The 23,510-nt window shown below is 46.9% G+C and overlaps 1 protein-coding gene across 3 annotated transcripts in view; it reads left to right on the forward strand.

Moving 5' to 3' along the window:
- Window positions 1-9,062: 9,062 nt before the first annotated feature.
- The window catches only part of SFMBT2 (Scm like with four mbt domains 2), a 247,485-nt gene continuing 233,037 nt past the window's right edge, over window positions 9,063-23,510 (forward strand). For 2 of the 3 annotated variants that reach the window (XM_087420850.1, XM_087420851.1), the window contains exon 1: window positions 9,063-9,191. The gene's annotated coding sequence lies outside the window, so the exon portion shown is untranslated. Of the gene's footprint in view, window positions 9,192-9,562; window positions 9,662-23,510 lie in introns of those variants that run through there. The other variant, XM_014783683.2, reaches the window with a different exon arrangement.

The following is a 23,510-nucleotide window of genomic DNA, read 5'->3' on the forward strand; positions in this document are numbered from 1 at the left end:
GGCGCCACCGGGCTGGCCCCTCTTTTTTTTTTTAATTTTTTATTTTATTTTGCTGAGGAAGATGAGCCCTGAGCTAACACCTGTGCCAATCTTCCTCTACTTTATATGTGGGTTGCCATCGCAGCAGAGCGGCTGATGAGTGGTGTAGGTCCTTGCCTGGGATCCGAACCCACAAACCCAGGCTGCCGAAGAGGAACATACTGAACTTAACCATTACGCCACTGGGCTGGCCCCTGAAAGAGAAATTGAATACTCACAATAACTCAGAGTGGGGCTGGGGAGAAGGTCTTCTTAGTCCTATTTTTACATAGAGGAAGCTGAGGTAGAGAGGGAGGAAGGAGAGAGAGAAAGAGAGAGAGGGAAACTAATAATGGCAGAGCTGAGATTTAAGCTTAAGTCCTTCTGGCTTCCAAGTCCAAGCTCTTTCCATTCTAATGTGCTACGTCCTGGGGCAGATGTGGATTCAGCAGAAGGGAGTTTTCTGAAGGCCTCTGGTGAGTTTCGCAAAAAGATAACCATCAGCTTTCTGTACTGCCTAATGTAGCCCAATCTTCAGCACAAACTATTTGGCTCTTAAATAACATGAATATTAGAATATACATGTGCGGTAGAATGTCAGGGCTATGTAACTTACTAGCCGGCTATCGTAAGCAATGACCTGAGCTCTCTAAGTCATAGTTGCCTTGTCTGGAAAATGGATATGATGATAACAACTACCTTACAGGATTTTATGAGGATTAATTAAGACAAATGCAGCCAGCCACTTAGTAGAGAGCCTAGCATAGAATATACGGGCATATTTATTGGTCAGTCATATTAATATGTCAGTTCTTTACTGGTGTTGCTACTGTCACATTCCAATTTCCTTTTTATTCTCGAATTTAACCCTATAAATAGGCACGGTCACAATTCCATGTTCAATGCTCATGAATTTGTCCCTGGTTCGCCTTTTCCTTTTTTTTTTTTGAGGAAGATCAGCCCTGAGCTAACATCTGTGCTAATCCTCCTCTTTTTGCTGAGGAAGACTGGCTCTGAGCTAACATCTATTGCAAATCCTCCTCCTTTTTTTTTTTTTCCGCAAAGCCCCACTAGACAGTTGTACGTCATAGCTGCACATCCTTCCAGTTGCTGTATGTGGGACGTGGCCTCAGCATGGCCGGAGAAGAGGTGCGTCGGTGCGAGCCCGGGATCCGAACCGGGCCGCCAGCAGTGGAGCGCGCACACTTAACCGCCAACCCACGGGGCCGGCCCCTCCTTTTCCTTTTATTTAGCCTTTAACTCCATTGCTAAATGACATAAGTCCCTTCAATCTCCCACTCCACACATGACTCTTAGACTCCGGGATCTCTACTCATAAATAATGGGAACATATTTTTGGGATGAAAAGCCCAGCTCTGGGGCCAGATTGCCTGAGTTCAAATTCCGGCTCCCACGCGTACTTAGCTGTGCATCTGTGACCAGGTTGCTTCATGGCTCTCGGATCCTCAGTTTCTTCATCTATAAAGTGGGAACAGTAACACTGCCCACCCCATGGGCTTGCTGTGGGGTTAAACGAGTTACTGTATGTAAACCAGGTGGAAGAGGGCTGGGTGCAGAGTTCTTGTGCTCAGTAAGTGGTAACTGTTGTTATTAATTCTCCAGCCAAATGAAGTTTGCCTTTAGCAAATGCACTGCATCGTTTTCAGATTCGTTTGTAATTGACTATGTTTTCCAAATTGTTTCATTCATGTTATCCCTAAGCAAGTGATTTCTGATTTCAGCGTAACTGCAAACCAAGCAAGAGCACTAAAATGCTGAGATCTTTCCTTGAGTGAACTACTCTATTCCCGTTGGCTTAAAGACATCAAGAGAGAGAGAGTTCCGCTGTTACGGGGACAAGGCTTAGAAACCGTCCTGGGCCAGAGCGGGTTTTAGGGAAGTGCGCTCAGAGTGATGAATGATGATGGGCGGATTCATTTCCGGACACGGTACTTACTGCAAGTCCATTGAAGAGTCAGCTTCGAGGCCACAGGCCCTAGAACATATGCAAAATTCCTGCTCACAGAGGCCACCTGCACACCGAGAAAGTGGAAGAAGGGACCGTTCTGGCTTCTCCCATTGCCAGGCAAGCTTACCCCAACTCTAGAGAACAGAGAAACAGGTTTCATTCAGTGTAAGTATGGACTTGTGAAGAGACAGAGCAGGCCAAAGATGGACCCGGCTATCTCTGGAGGGAGTGAGGGGAGAGGTGTCCCAACACAGAGCAGATGATCCCTACATTGCTTAGGGATAACCGAGGACAGAGTCGAGCATGAGAGAGACCTCAGACCGGATGACCTTTATAGTTCCCTTCCACCTAAGAACCTAATTAAACTCAGGGAAAGTGGGTTTGATCCCTGGGGGAACATGTGGATTTGTTGTAAGCATCTGAACTGATCATTTTGTTGTGTTTTCTCATCTGGGAGTACTAGTATTCCTGGCTTAATTTAGAGGTGACAAGTTAACAGCTTATGCTGTTAAATATCGTCAAACTTTACATAATTCATTCTTCCTTTGAAAAGGGATTAAGACAACCCCAGGGCCTTTGCACTTACGGTTCTCCACTCCTCTCATTCAGACTGTGCTCAAATGTCACCTTATCAAAGAGGTCATCCCTGAACCCCTCCCCTATAAAATGTCACCCCCCCTTGACCTTCTTGTTGTCACTTTCTATGCCTTCCCCTCCACATGACACATTATATATTCATTTGTTCATTGTTGAGCTCTCCTTGATGAAGAATAAGCACCATGGAGCAAAGCTTTGTCCGTTTGATTCACTGTATTTCAGATCCTACAACAGTGCCTGGCACATAGGAAGCACTCAATAAATGTTTGTTGAATGAATAAATGGAAGCAGAGGTTTGTTTTTATTTATCATTAGTTAATTTTCTTCTGTATCTATATCTTCTATAACTTTTAAAACATTTACCTCTTCAAGAAATTGGTTTGGGAAACTTTGAAAAATCTTTGAGTCCCTCCTCTGCAGGACATGAAATGAAAATTAAAACCTCCAAGAATTCATCAACTGCATCTATTGCAGAGGCATTTACGAGTGTAAACATCAATCTTGAAGGGAATAAGAAAAAAATCATAGCCCTCGATTAAAAAGCTGGTTGTAATGACTCATTTTAGAAAATGGAAGAGACTTTACTTTTCAGAGAAACACATAAGTACCCCATGTGTTATTCAAAGGATGAATGATTTGATATGAATATATTTCATTTTACTTAAAACTAGAGCTTCCAAATCGTTATCTGTAATCTAATAAGGACCTAATTCTTCCCTTACCCTGACATCTGTATTCCCAAGACTCTTTCCATTAAAAAAAGAACAAAAAGCTATGTAAAAAATCTGAAAGCAAGTCAATATTTGTTTCCAGCAGATGGCACTACAAATCAAATCTTTATAGGTCTATTAACTGTTATTTCTTTGATCAAGATAATGATTATTTATTCTGTAATAAGATCATCTAAAGCAACTCATACGATGAAAACTAACAGGTTGGGGATTTTGAAGCTACAATAAACCTGGATTGTACAGCATCTCAATACTGATATTTCTTTTCTTTTTTGGGGGGGTACTTATTAAGGTAGTGGGTGCATATAACAAAAATTGTCCACTTGCTTAGACACGAAACCCCCTTTTTTTTTTGGTGAGGAAGATTGGTGCTGAGCTAACACCTGTTGCCAATCTTCCTCTTCTTCTTTTTTTTTTTGCTTGAGGAAGATTGTCCCTGAGCTAACATCTGTGCCAATCTTCCACTATTTTGTATGTGGGTTGCTGCCACAGCACGGCCAATGAGTGGTGTATGTCCACGCCCAGGATCTGAACCCGTGAACCCCGGGCCGCTGAAGTGGAGTGTGCCGAACCCAACCACTAGGCCACTGGGCCAGCCCATGAAACCCACTTTTTGATGTGGGATTTGGCTGCCCGTTTTTAGTGTGTTTAGTCTATTTTATGTTATAAGTCCAATGGGGCCCTTTATACTTTTGCACAGTGCCCAATTCAACATCACTCAGGCCAGTTAATGCACGGAGGCAAAACTGTTCCAGCATCATAAACCACATCCATGACCTGTGCTGTTTTTTGGTGTGTGTGAGTGTGTGTGTGTACATGTGTGTTTTGGTCAATAAATACACATAGTCATACAGAATATAAATGATTCCAGACAATTCCAGCTTCACGACAAAAAACGTGACACTTGTATATGTTCTAGTGACAATGGATCAGAATCCAGCTTTGTACGTAAAGGAATATATGTTTAAAACATATTTGAAAACCATTTAAAAGAGACACTGCACATAATATAGACTAGAATATATTAAATGTTCTCATGTATGTAAAAGCACCTAGAAGAGTGTCTGCACAAAATGGGTACTAAATAAATCCTCCCTCTTCTTTCTCCGTCTAGAATAAGTGGAGGAACAAAAGGGCGAGACTTGAGAGCCAGGCCCCACTCTGCAACTGTGCCTGAGACCTCTGTCATCTCACTGCTCTGGACTCCAGCTCCCTCGCCTCTCAAAAGGGCTGGACGAGAGGCTGCAAGATCTAGAATGTTCTACCTGATAGAAAATAAGATTCACAAGTGAAGTACTCGATATTGGGCACCCACTACACCAGCAGCCTCAGAGGCTGGGCACGCCTTTCATCAGGGTACTCATCTTCCTGGGGAGAGGGAAGCCATTAGTCAAAACTGTACTTTCACAAGTAAACCATCTTAGTCTTTAAATACAAGCCAGAGGAGAGTTCAGACATCACACATTTTTTGTGCACTGTTATTTTTTTTCTCCTGTTGTTCAGGAAGTCTGAAACTCCTTCAAATTATACAAGAAGCAATGGTGGGTTTCTGAAATTTCTAGAAATGTCTGAGAAAGTACTCTGATAGGTGATGTCTTTGTGGACCACTACTCGTTACTACATTCATTTAGTACTTTTTAGCCATCTACCCAGCGGTCTCGATTACCCCAGGCTTTTCTCAGAATGACTCTCATAGGTATGCTCACCTCAGTCCCACCACTTTTGTGGGCAACCAAAAGCCCATACAGTAAATACCAAAACACAACAGTCATCTAAACAAGGCAGAAATAGAACAACACCTTAACTGCAGAGCAGCAGGGCAAAGAAGGCCCTTCTGCCTTTCCCCTACAGATCTGTTCACTTAATTTTTTTCCTTCTTTGTGACCCCAGAATTTACACCCTGGCTATTTCAAATTGGCCGAGATGGTGTAAGAACATTATAGAAAGCAGTTCGTGGCTTTGGGCTGAGGTAGACCGTTAAGCACTCTCTAGAGTTTGAAAGGACCTTACAGAACATCTAGGCCAACCCCTTCCTTTTACCCATGAGGAAAGAAGGGCTCAGAGAGGTCACTCGACTTACACAAGTCACGAGGGAAATTAGTGATGAAGCAGTGATGGGGTCATTTGACTCCCAATAGACAAGCTAAGTGCTTGAAGTGGGGGAAGAGAAAGGGCGAAAAAATAAGGCAGGGTCTTAAGATTTCATTCCCAGTGACCTTAAGGGGGTGGTGGAAGAGAACACGGTCTTACATAGTCTAAGAGACAACACGTGTTGGCTTCAAGCCTCCAGTAAAGAGAAGATTGCACCAACTCTTCAAATATTTGGTTCTTTTGTGGGGACTTTTCCCCCGCCTGCTTTTGTATTAAGCCAGTACACCTAATATCTCATTGGAGATTTCCTATATGAAGAAAGCATAATGGTTCATCTTCTTTAGGGCATTTCCATTTGTTCGTGGGAAATGATAACTTAAACATGGAATAATTATGAACAAATTGACCAACATTTTTCTGGGTGTGAAGATTATTGCACCAAGATTTAAGTAATCATACGTCCTTAACATAAATAAAATAAGTAACATGCATACAATTTTTCAACTCTTCTGCAAGATTTTTTGTGAAGTAACACTTAGGAATACATGGAATATGAGACATTTTCAACTGCTGTTTTAGATTTCTAATTTGTGTTCTAGTTTGTATCATCAAACAAATGGAAATAGCATCTAAATATTTTCCAATTAACAAATATAATTTTAATATTTTATATAATTGAGCCTCGTTCATATGAAAGAATTCCAAAGTTCTTTTGAAGGCATAACTTAGATGCAAAGGTGCGTTTTAAAAGTTATGACATTCATGGTTTGACCGTAGTTTAGGAATGAAATAACAGTCACAGTAGTTGGTGATCAAAGGCTTATTTTTTGCCAACATTCTCAGTAAATATTAACAACACACAGAGAAATCCTGTGGTGTTAATCATGAGATTTACCTGGTTAAATTTCTCTGAGTTGGAATGTGTTAAGCCTTCCTTACTTTGAAACGTTCACAATTTTTACCAGGGCTTTGTCCTGGACTAACTAGGCTGGATTTTTTTTCTTCATCTTTAATTGATTTAGGGTGGATTCTACATCTGGATACCCATATCCCCAAAGTGTCTGGTTCTGAAATAAAAATGAAAGTTGGAAGGTATTGGAATGGAATGGAGGGGCCGCTTAATTGCCTCAGGGAGTCTTCTAACCAATTTTCATTTGCCTCTTCGGTGTCCTTGGATAAAGGAGAACGGAGAGAGGATGCGAAAAAGAAAGCGAAGGAATGTTCACGAAGTCACGTGGAAAAAGCAATGCGAAAGTAGATTACCGAATTTAGAGAAATTTCACCATAGGCAACGTTGAAATTCTTTGTGACAACAGTGTGATAACCATTGTGTACTGTGGCTTCACGATTTTATTTCTTAATCGCGATAAGTACAAAAATATCTACCTCCTCCACATTGTGTTCCAGACACACGGGCAAAGTTATACAGGGATCTGAGTATCAAAAACCTAAGAGACTCAACAACTTTGGAGATATCGTAAGATAATGTATACACAGGTCATCGAGTTAGAGATTAGGTGCTCTGTTGCGCTTGTTTTTTGCTTTGAGGAAATAACGTTCCGTGCATAATAATGGCTTAAAACTGGTAAACAAGCCTGGAGACCGCGCAATGGCTGTGTGCAGCTCACGTCGCCACAGCTCGAGGAGAGAAAATACGCATTCTCCCTCTAAACAGGGGCCGCCCGGAAGTCCTGCGGGAGGGGGGCGGAGGACCGATCCTCGCCCCCTCCTGGGCGTCTGAGCGAGGCCGCAGGGTCTGGGACTCGCGTGGGAGGGGCGCAGCCGCGGGCCTCTTGCAGAGGGCCACGACCCCGCGGTGGGCGCAGCGCCAGGGCTGGCTGCAGAAGGGGATCCGCAAAGAGGACCCGCACTCCGGGCACTTCTGCGGGGGCGCGCTCTGCGCTTCGGCAGTGCAGGAGCTGGTGACCCCGTCGTGGGGAAGGGCGCACGGGTTGGGTCTCCGGCGCTGTAAGTCCACTTGGGATGGGACTATCCCCCTCGGGGACTTGGGACAGACTGTGCTGAAGGAGTGAGAAGTGATGACTTGGGTGTGTGAGACCCAGGGGTAGAGCCAAGGAGAGTGCTCTGGGGTCCACATTTTGGATTCCTCCGAGCCGCAGTGCATCCATCGGAAACAAAGGGAGGCAGTTCTGGGGTGCAGGTGAGAGAGTTAATGTGCAGGGACGGGGTGCGGTTGGTTTGAGGAGTCTCTGCATTCAGTGACCTTCAGATCAAAGAGCTCAGGGCTCCAGCATGGTGTCCCCAAAGGGAGAGAACTGGGAAGCTGGAGAGGATGCAGACTCGGGCTGGAGTTGGAAGTGTGTGAGTCGCTTGATCTTTCTGGGTCTCAGGTGACACCTCAAATGAAGGTGTGGCAGGATGGAGGAAGGCGTTTTATTCCTCGCAAAGCGCTCTCCAAGATGTGAGGAAATACGATTTCCCCAGACGGGACGTGCGCGGGGTCTCACTGCTGCCGACGCCCGCCCAGGATCCCCGAGCTCGGCCCGCCGTTTCCGTGGAGGGGCGCTCACGACCTCGGGGTTTTTCCGGGCAAGTTCCTCCTGCAGTTCTTCTAGACCAGCTCGGGCCCCGCCGTCGGGGAGGGAACCCCCTGGGCAGGACCCCCGCCCGTCCCGCGCGCGGTCTGACTCTGCCCCCCTGACTCCATCTCCAGATCCCTGCCCTGTACCCCTCCCTTCGGAGCGTCCACTTCTCCGGGGACCTCACTTGCCGGAGCTCCTCTGTCCTCGAGGACGTGCTGGGGTGGCAGGGCGCGGGAGGGTGGGTGGAGCTGCGAACGCGCAGGAGCCTCGGGGACCGTGCAGCCTCCTGACACCCCGGGCCTGGGGAGGGGTACGGCGAGACGGCTTCTTGGGAAAGAGATGGACACGGAACTGGAAGACTTGGGGAATATTACCCCCTGTGGCAACAGAGCAAAAACCGTAACTTAACGTGCCCGTTCTCTTTTTCCCTGGGAAATAAATTCCAGCCCCCACCCAGCATCTCCTAGCTCCTCATTACAGCGAAGCCCACCTTCGGAAGTTCTCCGTCTTGCCCATTAGGACATCGCCAGCTTTTCCGCATTGGGGACATTTCGTTCAGTCTCTGCCCAGCCCTTGCGCCTGAGGCTCGGGGAGCTGCTCTTTTTCCACCCCCCCCTCCCAACGCTCTGGGCAAAGTGCCCCCGGACCCGCACACGCCGGCTAGAAACCCTGCCCTGCGCCGGGCTGCGCTGCCTCCTATTTCCACTCCGACAGTCGCCGAGGGCCACGTTTTTCTCGTGCAGGAGTCTCTTCCCGCCCTACAATAGCCGACCCGGGCCAGGTGCCCTCTTTGGGCGCCCAGGCCTGGTCATTGCTCCAGGAGACGCGTGGCGACCCTTGTTACCCGCGTCCAGCCCGGGCCCGGCAGACCGCAGCTGCAAGCTCGCCGGAGCGGCCTCAACTTAATTTCCTCCCCCTTGGGGCACGTTTCCCTGGAAAACCTCTTCCCGGCCCCCTCCCACCATCCCTAAGGGGCCAGGAAATGTTTGAATCTCCATAGAAAAGGCCCCATATAAGTGCAGGGTGGGGCGCAGTGGGCGGGGCAGAGGTGGCGAAGAGGATTGAATTTCTCTCTGCTCCCAACGATCCATCGGCGGATAAAGCGCAAGTTTGTGCACTTCGTCGACAGGGGGATTGCAAACCGAGAAAACAAAAAGTGTCCGCTGAGATGCGCCGTTTGTCCAGACTTCCTTGCAGATGGGTTTGCGGAAACGCCTGTGATGTGAACTTTCTGCAGATTGTGTATGGAGGGAGCTAAGGGAAAGGAGGAAGGGGAGCGGGGCGGGGAGCGGGCGATGTGAGCGTGAAATGTGCCTGTGTGTGTGTGTGTGTGTGTTTGGGGAGGGGGTTGTGTGCCAGGAGCGGGGGCGTCACAGCGGGGGCAGAGGCAGGAGTCGCGAACGCCCGGCAGGCTAATTGGCTTAAGACATTCTGCAAGCGCTGGAAAAGGTCGTTGAAGGAGTTCGCTGCACACACACAAAATAATAATCTTAAAAAAGAGTGCCGGGCATGCGCACAGAGAGGATGCCATATTGGAAGGAGGCTGTAGTGGGAGTCGGAGGACCGGGGCGGGCGCGCGAGGGAGGCGGCGGGCGGGGAGCGAGCGAGGCAGAGCGAGCGGGAGCCAGGCAGAGCGGGCGAGGGAGGCCGGCGTGCCCCCCGGCGGCGCCCGGGGCCTTGGTCCACGCCGAGGGGAGGACGAACTTCACCAGGTAGGACGCCGCGCCGGCCCCTGTCCCCGCGCCCGGCCCGCAGGTTGAGTGCACCGGTCAGCTTCTTTTTTCCAGCTTAGGGAAAAAGGGGAGCTCCAGCAAGCCGGGGGTGGGGCGCTGGAGGGGCGTGGGTGCCGAGGGAGAGGAGCAAAAGAGAAGGGCAGGAGGAGGAAGCGACAGCAGTTGAGCACAGCCTCAAACTCCGCTCTGCGCTCCGGGTTGTCATTTTTGCTTCCCCTGTCGCCTTCCCCCGCGTCTCTAAGCCGGGCCTTGGGGGAGTCCGTCCGTAGTTGCAAAGTGTCCTCCTTCCCGGGTGCAAGCTGTCCCCTCCCGCGCCCACCTTCCTCATTTGTGCGCTCATTTTAGCGACGTAGCCGCCCTTGCTACCCCGCGCTCCGCGGTCTCCTCCTGGCTGGGGTCTCTTTCTTCTTCTTCTTTTTTGGTGTGTGTGTGTGTATGTGTGTTGGGGGCGAGGGTGGGGGGTGGGGGAGAGAAGATGGTGGGATGAGGACTGGAGACCAACCATCATGGGGCTTAAAAATCGTGTAGACCTTCGGAATCGCCCCCTTGGAAACATTTGCCTGTGCAGCTGAAATGAAATTGTCAGTAGTAGTTTTCGGAGCGTGCTCTGGCGTGGATGATCTTTTTGTTCTTTTTTTTTTTTTTTGCTTTAAAGTAATATCCTGTCACTTGGGGCTTTCCTGTTGTCTACTCTCATATGACCTCATTTCAAAATTACTAATCTGATCTGGTTTTGGAGTTTATTTTTTAGTGTGTGTGTGTTGGTAAAATCCGCCGGGAAAAAAAGAACTGTAGCAACTGCTAGATATATTTATTGATTTTGACCCGGGGCGGCGGAAGGAGGTGAACCGGGAAAGGGGGAGCCTTGGGGGTGGGAAGTGGTTGATTCGCGGTGGCCGGACGCACGTCCAGAGCCCGACCCGTACTTGTGTTTTCTTGGAAGCGCTACAACTGCGGGGAAGGAGTATTTAGAAACCGTGCCAGTTTCAATATGGCGGGCGAGGGTGGCTTTTAAAAACTGAAAATAAAGGTTTTGAGGTGGGAAAAAACCCAACCGGAGTTGCCATCCCTTAATTTCGACTCTCTTTGGCTACTCCAGGAGCCGCTTTAGCGAATTAAGTGGGAAAAAAGAGAGGGAATGCGCTGCCCTAGTTTTTTCCGTGGGTAGAGTCTGCGTGTCCAGTCCATTCCTAGAGGGGAGAGGGTGCCGCTGGCCCGGACTGGGGCATCCCAGCACAACTGCTGTGTGTGCATTTGGATCAGTGTGCATACCTGTGCGTGCAGTTTGTGTGTGGGTGGGTGGGTGTCAAAGATCCGCCCCGAATGTGTGCGTGCGTCTTGGAACCAGCCCCTGCCATGATTTGACGTGACAAACTGCTGACACGTGGTGCAAAATACATGAGGGCAGAGAGAATGATTTATTTCGGCTCTCTGTGAGAGGAGCTCTCTCCGTGCTGGATCGTGCGGGTAAAGCCCAGAGTAGGTGGAGCGAGGAGGTGCTTATTAAAAGGACTAACTGTCCAGGGAATGGGGTGCAATCGGGCTGCAGACGCCTGTGGGGTTTTGTGTGTGCAGGGGACACGCTGCACTTACCCGCGGACCCCTGCTACCGTTCGCGCCGCGGCGGGGTGGGAGGGGGGGGCCCGCGGCCGAGGGTGGGGAGGGTGAAAGTGGAGCGGCAGGAGGGCGGGGGCGCGCGGACCTCGGCCGAAAAAGTGTGCGGGGTCGAGGCGAAGAGTTGCTTTTAGAGTTGCGCTCTAGGGAAGGTGGGGGATGGGGAAAGCGTTCTCGGAAGAAAATGTCCCTTGCTCGGGTCGAGCTCCGAGAGGGCTGGATCTGGGAGGGTGTCCTCCGGCCGGGGCGGGAGAGCAGGGGGGCGGGTGTCGCCTTCGGGTTTGAGTGGGCGGTGAGGTGCTGGGGAAAGGCCGGCACCTGGGGGGTCTGGGAGTGGAGTTTGGGGGCCAAGTTGGAGCCTGTAAGGGGAGCCCCAGGGAAAGCAAGCAAACCCGAGCTCGCTTAGCTGGGAACAAGGGTCCCCGATAGGGGTCGCCAGTGGCCTGGACGCAGCTGCCGAACGGAGGTCGCGCGGCGGTGCTAGCGGGAGGGACCCAGGGGACGGGGGCCATGCGGCTGCCGTGCGCGGTTCCCGGAGCCCAGCGAGGGCAGGTCCGGGGGACCTTCTCGGGGCCGGTGAACCTGGTGGCGCATCTGCCAAGTGCGCCGAGACGTTTTTAAATCACAGGGTTTAAAAGATAGTATTGGCCAGCTCAGTAGTTACCGCAGTAACGTGGTCTCTGGGCATTTGCAGGGGCCCAGCGGGTCGGCTCGTCCTCTCCACTTAGGCGGACGCCGCTCTGTCGGAGAGGCCTGTGCCTCGCTGTGTCCCGTGGGTGCGGGTCAGGGGGAAGCATCACTAGGATTGGAGACCCCATGGCAGATTTTCCTCCCACCTGGGCGGCGGGGCTGAGTGATCTGCGACACTCGGGCCAAGACGTGTTCGCCCCCCGGGCGGAGCGCGCGGCGCGTCCCCGGCGCTTCCATCCTGCGCTTCCCGCGCGTCCTCCCGGGGACGGCTCTCCCGTGGGCTTCGCTCAAGTGGAAACCAGCCTAAAATGGCTCTATGCTTGTAAACTGCTGTTTCAGCCGGGAACCCCTCCCCTCGTCTTCCTGACGTCGCCGCGGACAAGCGCACAATTCACTCCAACGCCCCAAACCCGCGATTTTGCACCGAGCTGTGCCGTGGAAGCGAATATACAACCGATTACAAAGAACATTCTACACGATTCTCGCAGGGCCCAACTTTCCCTTTCTTGCGGGGAGGAGCGGGAGGAACCGAGACCCGGCAGGAGCCCGGCCGACCACCGCCCCAGAACCGGAGCGGGGAAAGGGGCAGTCGGGGCGCCCCAGCGGCCCGGGGCTGGGGACCATGACGCGTAAAAAACCGGGGGAGGTGCCCCGGGGGCGCGCAGGGCGGCGTGCGGAGGGATCGCCACTCCCACGGGTCCTCGTCCTTGATGGCATTTGTGGTGTGGGGGGGTCTGAAGACGACGCCGGGAAGCCTGGGAGCCCGTTCTCAAACTTCTGGAGACCTGATTGCAGTTTCGCTTTCGGAATTTTCGGGATCTTGGGGTTTCTGGAGTTGGTGGGATTCCGGGAAGGGCAGGGCGCCAGGGGCTGGCCGGGCGGAGACTCTTCCCCTTTCGGTGCGGTAGCCAGACTTCTTCTTCCCGGGCGCCCCCTGCTTTGCCTCCCTGGACCCCGCGGGAGCGGTGGAGGGTCCGGGGCTCCCGGCCCCGCGCGCGGTCCCCGCTCCGGAGCGCGCCGTCCCCGCGCCGTGTCTGGTCGGCTCCTGCGGCGCAGCCGCGGCGGCTCCGCGCCGGCTGGTGGGAAACCGCTTTCGAGGAGGGCAGACCCTGCCGGAATCCGGATCCATCGCCGCTGCCCTCCGCTTGCCCTCACTCCTCCACCCTTGCACCGTAGCCGAGGGGCCTGGGGGACCGATTGGCGTGTCTACACCAAGCAAATGGATCCAGGTTTCACCAGGTTGGAGAAAACTCGAAAACAGGCTTAAATTCGACCCCATTTCCTGGGGAGGCTGTTGGGAGTAGGGGGGTGGATTGAGCGAGTAAAGGGGGGGGAGGGCAGAGGCCTTGGTCAGAAGGAATTGTTGGCCAGGCTCGCTTTGGAGATAGGAGATCTGCTACTTTCTCCCTGCTGAACATTAAATTAGCACACACTCCGCTTCCTCCCTTCCATAAATAAATACCGTCTCAGATCTTTTTCTGAGCTCGTTGCTGGGGCCAAGCCGCCTACCCGAAAGCGGGGGAGGGGACACACCCATGCACACCAGAGATACCGCAGTCCCTATCAGAGATTTTACTGTGCGCGGGACCCGTTCCCGGGCCGGTGTAAACCACTGCCCAGTGGCCGGGGGATTCAGCAGCCTACCCTAGAGAAGAGTTCGATCAACCAGCCTGTTTTGATGTGTGTTTTTCTAGAAGCGCCAGCTGAGACCTACAGGCTGAGAACTGAGTAGTTCCCATTTCCCATTAGGATACCGGGCGCCTGGAACCTCCAACAGGCCATCCCGCTGGGACCTGAATGTCACTAATGATGGAAGTAATTGATAGGGGAGAGCTTTTCCTCTTCAGTTTTTCTTGCGGAAATTATGGACTAATTTTTCTTTTAAACCTTGCTAGGTGTAACTAACTAGCTTCTTGATTTCTGACTTAAAAAAAACAAGCCAGAAGAGGTTCCTGAAGAAAGAGAAAAGCCTTGGTGACCCCAGGATGGGCCTCTTTTCTTTTTGTCATTAGGCCTTCCTTTGCTGTCCCAGGAGTATTGAACGTTTCCCAAATCCCATTTCTGCCCAGTCTAGCTGAGGTGGCATTTTTCCCCTTTCTCTAGATGCCAGTGCCCCCAAAGGACTTGCCAAATCACACACACACACAAAAAATGCTGGCAGATGGAAACATTGCTCTGAGCAATAAGTGAATGACCGTTCCACTTAAAGAGGGCTTTGGGGATTTAAGAAGCCTATGCAGTGAAAATGCAGACTGTGGGGCCTACACTTAAGTCTAAAAGTTCTTGTCAGGTTATCAAAGTAATAGAATTTTTAAAAAAAAATAATTTGAACAGAAATGGTCTACTGTAGGATTTGCATTACTTCCAGTTCTAGTATTCTAGTTTGGACAACATTTCTCTCTTAGTATTACACTGTTTCGAACTTCTGGAGTTCATGTAAGTGTAGTGGTCATTGAGAAGAACTTGTAAAAGGTTCTTGTACCAAAACGAAATTAGGATCTGTAATTCGAGACACATTTTGTGTTTTTTCTAACTATTCTTATATCTCCATTGCCCTGGTAGCAACTTATTCTTCCCATTCTCCAAATAAGAACAAAGGAAATAATGGAAATTGTCCTTGTCACAACAAACCAGAAAGTCAACCTGTGTATTTAGTGCGGTGATCCAGGATCTGTCAACCCTATTTTGTAAAGAAGATTCCTGACAGGAAGAGAGAGGACAGAATCAGGAGGCCTGGCATCTGGTTTCAGAGATGTTTCTGTCTAGCTGTGTGACCATGGACCAATTATGTCCTCTTAGCCTCTGCTTCCTTATCAACAAAATAAGTGCATTCGATTGGAATCTTACTCAAAGATCTCCACGCCTCTTTCTTGGGGGAAAAAAATATCTGATTCGACACATCTGTGCAGACATGTGCAAGTGATTTATCTCTCCAACTCGTGTCTGCAAAGTATCGTGAAAACACTACTGCCCTTGCTTGTCAGTGGCATGAGATGATGGCTCTGAAAGCATTTGGTGGGTGGTAGTTCACTATGCAGAAGTAGAGTGTTATTGTTAAGTGATATCAGCTCCACGTGGGGTCCTGTTTTCATTCGTGCTCTGGAAAAGGTGAGGTGTAGAGAAGATTGAGGAGTAGGTGGCTTCACAAATAATCCCAGTAATAGCATGGATTGGGCTAGGTCAGCGAGTCTGTGAATACAAGCCATAAGGAAATAGCTGATTTGAATTTGCTCAGATAATTCCTAGGACTAGAAAGGACCATTCCAAATAGCACTCTGTCCCCCACCAACCCAGACAGAGTGAGTCTTGGACCTCATTCGCTAATATTTATAATGTGTGTGGGTGGCTGCAGCCTCCTGGCAGCCCAGTGAATGAGAGAATCAGATCTGAGGCCCTGTTTTCCATCCCCACTCTTTACGTTGGGCAATACTTCTCTTTATAAGACTAAAAACTTCCTGGGACAATTCGTGAGAAAAATGATCTTGTTGGCTAAAACAAGTGTTGGCTGTGTTGAAGGCAGTCTAAACAAGAGGTTTATAGACAGTACTGTGTATTGTAAATAAGGGAAGATAATCAATTTAGAGCTTGCAGTATAACAAGGGATGTTATATGATTCATATAAAGTTACCAAATAAAATTCCTGAGGATGGGTTTTGCTTGGTCAGTTCAGCAGTGTTCTGAATAAAAGATGCCACCATCGTTCTCCCATACGGCTAGCCCGATGTGAATTTTAGAACATGGTAATACTTCCCTATTCAATGATAGAGTCCCTTGTGTTACGATGACACTCACTAATCAAAAACTTTCTTTTACTTTTTTTCCTTGGCACTTCGGTGTTCTTGTGATAAGATAGTTTTCTTTGGCACTGATTAAAAGAAAGAATCTGATGTGCTTTTCTGTTTCATTCTTTTTGATTTTCTTAAAAACAAAAATGACACATTTCGGTAGATACAGTGCTTGTTGTTAAAGCATTTGCTGAATTCTGCACAGTAGGGCGAATCGTGTCAGCAGCTGTGACTACACAAGAAGGGTTTGGAGCATGGGACGGGGGAAGATGGAACAGATTCTTATCCTGTGATTTTTTTTTTTTTCCCTGAAGTTTTATTGGCTCAGAAAAAGATATAAAAGTTATTAAAGTGTACCTTCCCTACTTTCTCCTAAATTTGGCAAGTTGTTTTTTTTTTCCGTTTCAGCAAAACTGAAATATGAACTGCATCACTTTAAGGTATAATCCAAGAGTCTGAAATTCCAAGTGCAAGTTCCTACAAAGTCTCATTTTCAATATAATTGAAATAGATGCTCATTTAAAAACTTGACATTTGGATCTGTAGGTCTAGTAATGATGAAAAGATTGTGGAATTAATCTGATTTGGAATTACCTGTTTTTGCTAGCAAGTTAGAGCAAGAGAGAGTGAGTGGATTTGAATCCTAGTCTTTTTTGTTTTTTTGTGAGGAAGATCAGCCCTGAGCTAACATCCTCTTTTTGCTGAGGAAGACCGGCTCTGAGCTAACATCTATTGCCAATCCTCCTCCTTTTTTTTCCCCAAAGCCCCAGTAGATAGTTGTATGTCATAGCTGCACATCCTTCTAGTTGCTGTATGTGGGACTTGGCCTCAGCGTGGCTGGAGAAGCGGTGCGTCGGTGCGCGCCCGGGATCCGAACCGGGGACGCCGGTAGCGGAGTGCGAGCACTTAACCGCTAAGCCACGGGGCCGACCCATGAATCCTAGTCTTAAATTGAATTGAAACTGTGACTATCATATATTATTTACTGTGTGTGAGACACTGTGCTTCGAACTTGAAGTGCATTAGCTTACTTAATCTTTATAGGTGAGTGCTGTTATCTTTCCTTTATTGATAATTTATTGAGTCTCCAAATTATACAAGATCATCCAAATAGGGTGTTTTTAGTATTTGATTTGAAATGCAGTAAGTGTTTTCTTTTTGCATTTAGTTCAGATGGTAACCGGAGAGCAGAACTTTTACATGAAGCTTAAATCACTGGTTTTAAATGTAGAAGTGAAAAATAGTCAGTGTTCTTGGATTGAGGTAGATTGTTGATCACTGTCATGTGAATTGACCATTAAAGATTTTGAAAGTGTTGAACTTCTGAAATTTCATCTTGATTGAAAAATAGTTGGTTTTCAAATAAATCATTTTCCTTTTTCCCTTTCTTCTCTGAAAGACGCTACCACACTATTGTAGGTGAGAATAGATTTTTTAAAAAAATTCTCAAGTCTTGGAAGAAGTAGAGAGTAGAAATCAAAATGACACTATTGAAAGCTGGGGAAGAGAGCTAGAATTTTCCCTTCTAAATGGTGTTGGCTAGTGATGAGCACAGTCTTTTAGATTCAACTTAAGATTTTGGTCTTTTATGAGATTATTTTCTTCTCCTGTAGAAAACTGAAGTCAGAACCCCAGAGCTGCTGTTGAGTGAGGCCTGGGTAAACACTGCCTTTCTTGTGCCCCGTCTGGTTTCTTCAGCTGCTTGTGGACGCCTCCCATGCTGAGGCTGACCTCAAGCCTGAAGCTGGCAAGTCAAAGTTGCTTTATTCTCCATGAGCGGAAATTAATTTCACTTCCTTTAAAGCACAGGAGAGAAAGTCAAGTTTTTCCAAATTGAAATAGCTGAATTTTCACTGAAACTGGCTTTTGGCATTGTTTTAGAAAGTGCACTAAGTATGGGATAGATAAACTACAGCCTGATGGTTAGAGTGAACCAGTCTTAGGAATTCGGAAACCTTAGTTCTGGCTCAGAGCTTTTCGGGTGACCTTGGGTAAGTCACTTTCCTTTCATCTTCAACCTGTTTTCAATTTTTCCTGTGATGAATGGTGGGATATAATTCTTGGTAGGTACCATTATATTTTACAAACCTGTTTTAAAAGGTAAAAGACATGCTTACTTTTATAGCTTTGTGACAAATACACTATCTTTTTGTTAGAGAAAAAAGTCTCTCTTTTTGTTAGAGAAAAAAATCCAACTCTTTTTTTTTTTTTTTTTTGTGAGAAAGATCAGCCCTGAACTAACATCCATGCCAGTCCTCCTCTTTTTGCTGAGGAAGACTGGCCCTGGGCTAACATCCGTGCCCATCTTCCTCCACTTTATGTGGGACGCCGCCACAGCATGGCCTGACAAGCAGTGCATCGGTGCATGCCCGGGATCCGAACCCGGGCCGCCAACGGCAGAGCACGCGCACTTAACTGCTACGCCACGAGGCTGGCCCCCTCCAGCTCTTTTATTAGGTACGTACTTCAGTTGCAGAGGAAGCATTGGCACTGGGAGTCATTTTTCTTTTTTCCCATTGCCACATTGGCAAGGATGTTTCCCTCTGGGTGGTTTATTAAAAAATGTTATGTACCCAGTAGTTGTCATCTTGTCTATGTACTAAGCAGAAACAGTTACTGCACATGCAACAGAAAAGGGAATCTGTCATTTGATATAAATGATGCCGATTGGTGCATGGTGTAGGTTAGAATTCTTCAATTAAAAAAGGCAGAGATTCATAAGAGACTGTTCTAAACAGCCTTCTGGTTGGTACTCTGTCTGAAAGAAATGCATTGCTTCTCAAGCATTGTGGAGCTTGGAGAAATGTTCCATAAAATGAGTGAAGATAGCGACAGAAAAAGTCAGGGAGGATTGAGGGAAAAGCACACTGCCAAAATTTAGGTTGGATTACTGTGGGGTTTGCATTCATTTCTGCAGGGAGGAAACTAGATTTGCTTTTCCAATGGCAGAGAAGTGGGAAAGAGGAGCCTTAGAATGTGGTACCTAGAGAGGAAGATAAGGGTGGAGAGGAAGATGAACTGGAGACAGTTCACTGTCTGTTCACAGGTGTGAACAGGACAGAGATCATGAAGATGCTGAGAAATCCTAAGGGCAAAAGTTTATTTTTCCCAGCAGCCTACTTGCTTTATTAATATCGCTGTTGGTAGTAACTAAGTTCAACTTCATCTGCTTTTAATCATAATTATTCTTTCATAATACATAGTGTTTTATTTGCAAACGAGCAAACAACAGATGTAGAATCTCTACTCCAACCTCGAGCCCTATGTGGAAGGCTCTAGGTTGGATCCCGTTTTGCTCATTTGCTAAGATTTGCTGAGATTTACCCCAACACGTCCACCTGGTTTCGTCGTTGAACGCTGTGGTCCTTATCCTGCACGTTTTGTCTTTTTTCATCTTACTTGCAATTCTCAGCATTAATTTTCCAGTTGGTCCAATTGAGAAGAGGCCTTTAAAGTCTGGAATGTGTAAAAAGATGTGTGTTTGAGAGACGTATCTGCCAGGTTTTTTGATTTTTGTTTTTGGTGGAGTTTTGGGGTGAATTTTCAGCTATTTATTTGGTGGCAGGTGAGATTCCTCAGGAATCTGTGTTTCACTAAGGAATTTTTGAAGAGAGTGCCTTCCTAGCTGAGCAGAGGAGCAGGAGTCCCTAAGTCAGGCTGAGTCTTCTGAGAGCCTTAACGCCCGTGTGCTCATTAAACAGAAGACAAAGTTAAGCAGAGGGCAACTAGTGATGGTTGTATGGAAGCCGACAGTTTCTGAGATCCTAGACGGCCGGCCTCATGCTGGGTGTGGCTGACCCCTGCCAGCTGTGCATCCCTGAATTTCGGTAAGGAGATGGGGACAGTTGGATGCGTCATTTTAATAGAAGCTGATGGTTGCGGAGAACTTTTGTTTTCTTCTGCTCTCCTCTACCCTGATCCATTCTCTATAGCACTGTCACTGAGAAGTAGCCAGCTCCAGAATCAGACTCGCAGGCGTGGTCTCTATGCTGACGTTCTGTCTGGAGGCCGGGGACTGGCTCTCAGTGGAGGAACAGAGTATTTGGAGCCTTGAGTTTTAGCCCTTGTCATTCATTAGCTCTAAAACTTTAAAATATGCTTTATTCTTCCCAGCTGGCTGTAAAATGCAAGTCTTCCCCTTTTCGTCCCTCTACAGTCAGTAGTCCCCCCATATCCCTGGGGTATATGTTCTAAGACCCCCATGGGATGCCTGAAACCCTGGACGGTACCGAACCCTATATATACTATGTTTTTTCCTATACATACCTACAATAAAGTTTAATTTATAAAGTAGGCACAGTAAGAGATTAATAAGAATAAAATAGAACAGTTCTAATGATATACTGTAATAAAAGTTACCGTAGATCTTAGCAACCTCAGCAGACAATTTTTTTCTTTTCTTATTGTTGAGAACTTTCACCTTTTCACTTAAAGGAAGCACTTTGCACCTTCTCTTTGGCATATCTGAATTGCCAGCATCACTGCTTTTGCACTTTGGGGCCGTTATTAAGTAAAATACGGGTGACTTGAACACAAGCAGTGTGATACTTCGAGACAGTTGTTCTGATAACCCAGACAGCTACTAAGTGAAGAACAGGTGGGGTACAGTGTGGATCTGCTGGACAAAGGGACGATTACACTTCATGTCCCAGGCAGGAAGAGGCGGGACAGCACGAGATTTCATCACGCTACTCAGAACGGTTCACAGTTTAAAACTTATGAACTGTTTATTTCTGGAATTTTCCATTGAATATTTTCGAACCTTGGTTGACTGCGGGTAACTAAAACCAGGGAAAGTGAAACCACGGATAAGGGGGGACTGTTGTACTACTATGAACTATAGTGGTTTTGTGTAGTTTATCACGTTAAGTCTTTGAGTGGCCAGCCGGGCATTTAGGGCCTGACTCATGTTTTTTATGCAGGCTTTTGGGATCCAGCTCAGACCAGGGTGAGTATTTCCTTTTCCGAGTGTCTGTTCCATTCCAATGGATGCCGTATTATTCTCTCCTAACATATACACCAAGGAAGGTCAATGAAAACCCAGATTCCCTGAAATGTTTGAGTGGGAGGTGAGACTTTAGGAGGCTTCTGGAACAGTTCCTGTGGTTTGCAGATGAGAACAGTGTTGCTTGTTGTGGTTAAAAGACCAAGAGCACATTCTGTTAAGTGATGGTTATGTTACAGTGTAAACCCAGGCTTCAGCCGCCCCCTGCAGGGTTCATTACGTTCCCGTGTTCTTTACTAACCAAAGTAAATTAGGGTGATTTTATTGACTTTGCATAATGATTTGCAGTTGGACTCGACTAGAGGAAATTTCCTTCATGCATTTAAATGATATAATTTATAAAATTTGATTTATGCCCAATTTTATGGCTATATCTGTGGCTTAAAGTAAACACCGGAAATGCTCTTAGTTGAATTATGAATTCCCAGCGAGATTGCAAGGCTCTGCAGGCTGGGGTTACTTTTTGGCTGCTTTCTTCAGGGATGGGCTACCCGGTCGGTAATTTTCATTGTTAGTGTTCTGGTTGACTGTGTGAGGAGATGCTTCTTTAGGCATTTTGAACTGTGTGGCGTCTCTCAAGCGTCATGGCTGAGCATCTGTCTGGCTTGAAGTTATCAATTCATAAATCCCACTCAGAAAATTAGACACTGAGCATTAGACATTATCTATGCATAGTCCAGCTTATAGAAGGATCCCTTGTAAGATTTCTTTACTTTTTGAGTTCTCATGACTGTATATACAATGCATGGGCTAGTTTACCTAAAATGACTTATATGCACAGGTGTATAACGTGAGACACAAATCTCCTGTAGAAATAAAGATTACTTAACTTTGTTAACAAACTTGGATTGATGCTCTAATTTATTCCTCTTAATATTGTAAGTGACAGAGAAATCCTGTGTTTGGAGTTTGTCCCAGGTGTCAGGTCCAAGTTGATGATGTCTGTACTAATTCTAAAAGTCATGCTTCTTTGATAAGGCCCTATGACCAAGCTTTTCTGTGTTAAGTATTTCATGTCAGTTGTATGCTAACCTAAGGACAGTGTTTACCTTTGTGGCTTGGGAGTAAATTTCTGGTACAAGAAACCCTAGATTGCAACCTTGACACTAAGACCTATTGTGTGGTAGATTTAGTTGGGTATATCAAGGCCTCATCCTTCCTACAAGAAAATACGTAGTTAATAGTAGATAAATAATTTGTAGGTAAATAGTAAATAAATAAATGAACTTCCAGGATGGCACACAGCTAGTCTGTACTTTGATTGGATTTTCTTTTCTCTTGTGCAAGTAACATGGAAGGCTTTTATTTTTCTCATGCCCATTTTGAACGACTGACTTAGTTCACCTTCTCTCAAGTAAGACATCCTGTTTGATTGGGGGGTTCAGAGATGACAGTAAAACCCATGAGTTAGAAGACACAAGATGTTATTGTGGCAACAGTAGGTTGCCGCCAGCCCTGGTATTGACCCCTTGACCGCCTATTATCTCCAGCACATCTTATTTCCTGGTATCGAGGTATGAATCTGATCGTACAAAATTAGCATTTTGTAGGCTGGGGCAGCAATTTGTGTCAGATTTCAATCTATTTAGAGTGAAAACCAATGAAGCCTGGTTGAAAAATGGCCAGTCAATTGCTGTCCGAATTAAGGTAAATCAAACTCTGAGCATATGGTGGATGGCAAAATTCCATGAACCTTCTGTCGCGAAGAATCAGTTCGGCTCGCTTGAAGATGGAATCAGGCAGGGCCTGTCTCTTCTTCGAAAGGCTGGGAATTGCCTGATGAGGGCCGGGAGGAGATGGGCTTAGTCAGCCATTATTAGCAGAGCGATCTGGGTGACAGGTGACTATAAATAGAAGGAAGCTCTTGTTGATCATAACTCCTGGCACTTAACACTGCCTTTCATCTTCAAAGCCGTTTACAAATACGGTTCTTGCAGATACTTTGTGATCCGAGGCTGTTATTTGCACGTTACTTCTTAGGAAGATGAAAGTAGTGGTTTTCAGAGATCAGGTTTTGGTTAAAAATTTGGTTGTGCATCCTTCAGAATCCTCAGAGATTTTCCATTCTCATTGAAATATTTTGAAAGGTCTTAGCTTAGATTAGGTGTCCTGTGCTCATTTTGCAATTCCTGGAGTGTGAAATGAGGGTGTTCTCTCTGTGATTTAGAGGTGCTAGATTTCCAAGGGCAGCGAGAGCATGTCTGGAATTTCATAAGCTTTTAGTTGAGACCTTCACATTTGATTTTCTGCCTGGAGAATATTCTCTTTTCTGAGCCATGAGAAAACAAACAACAGTAAACCTTTTCCTGTTTCAGAGTGGCGAGCTTGAAATTATATGTTATTAGTCAGTAAAATTGTGAGTGTCTTGAACTACTTTAAGGCAGATCAGTTTGAAAGGTCTGGATAATTGGGTAACTTGAAAAGAAATGCAACATTTCTTTTATCACTATTATAATAAAGCTTAGTAGAGTGGGCCCTTCTGAGTAGTAAGCCTTTGGACCCTGCCTTTCAATGGATGGAGAGAAGAATGATTCCTAGTGCTAGGGTAGCTTTGTTATGACAATATGAAGTTTCACTTTTTCACCTGAGTTTGGATAATTTCAGTTTCAAACTCTAGTTGCGCAATAATAGTTGAACATTTATGATGTCTAGTAAACAAATCAAGGTGAAAAAGGGTATATTAGTCAGCACTAGCTTAAGAAAGGAAGAGAATCTGTTGACTGTCATAACTGGA

Source organism: Ceratotherium simum, chromosome 32 (assembly GCF_057802395.1).
Source record: "Ceratotherium simum simum isolate JZ-2026a chromosome 32, ASM5780239v1, whole genome shotgun sequence".
Classification (NCBI taxonomy): Eukaryota; Metazoa; Chordata; class Mammalia; order Perissodactyla; family Rhinocerotidae; genus Ceratotherium; species Ceratotherium simum.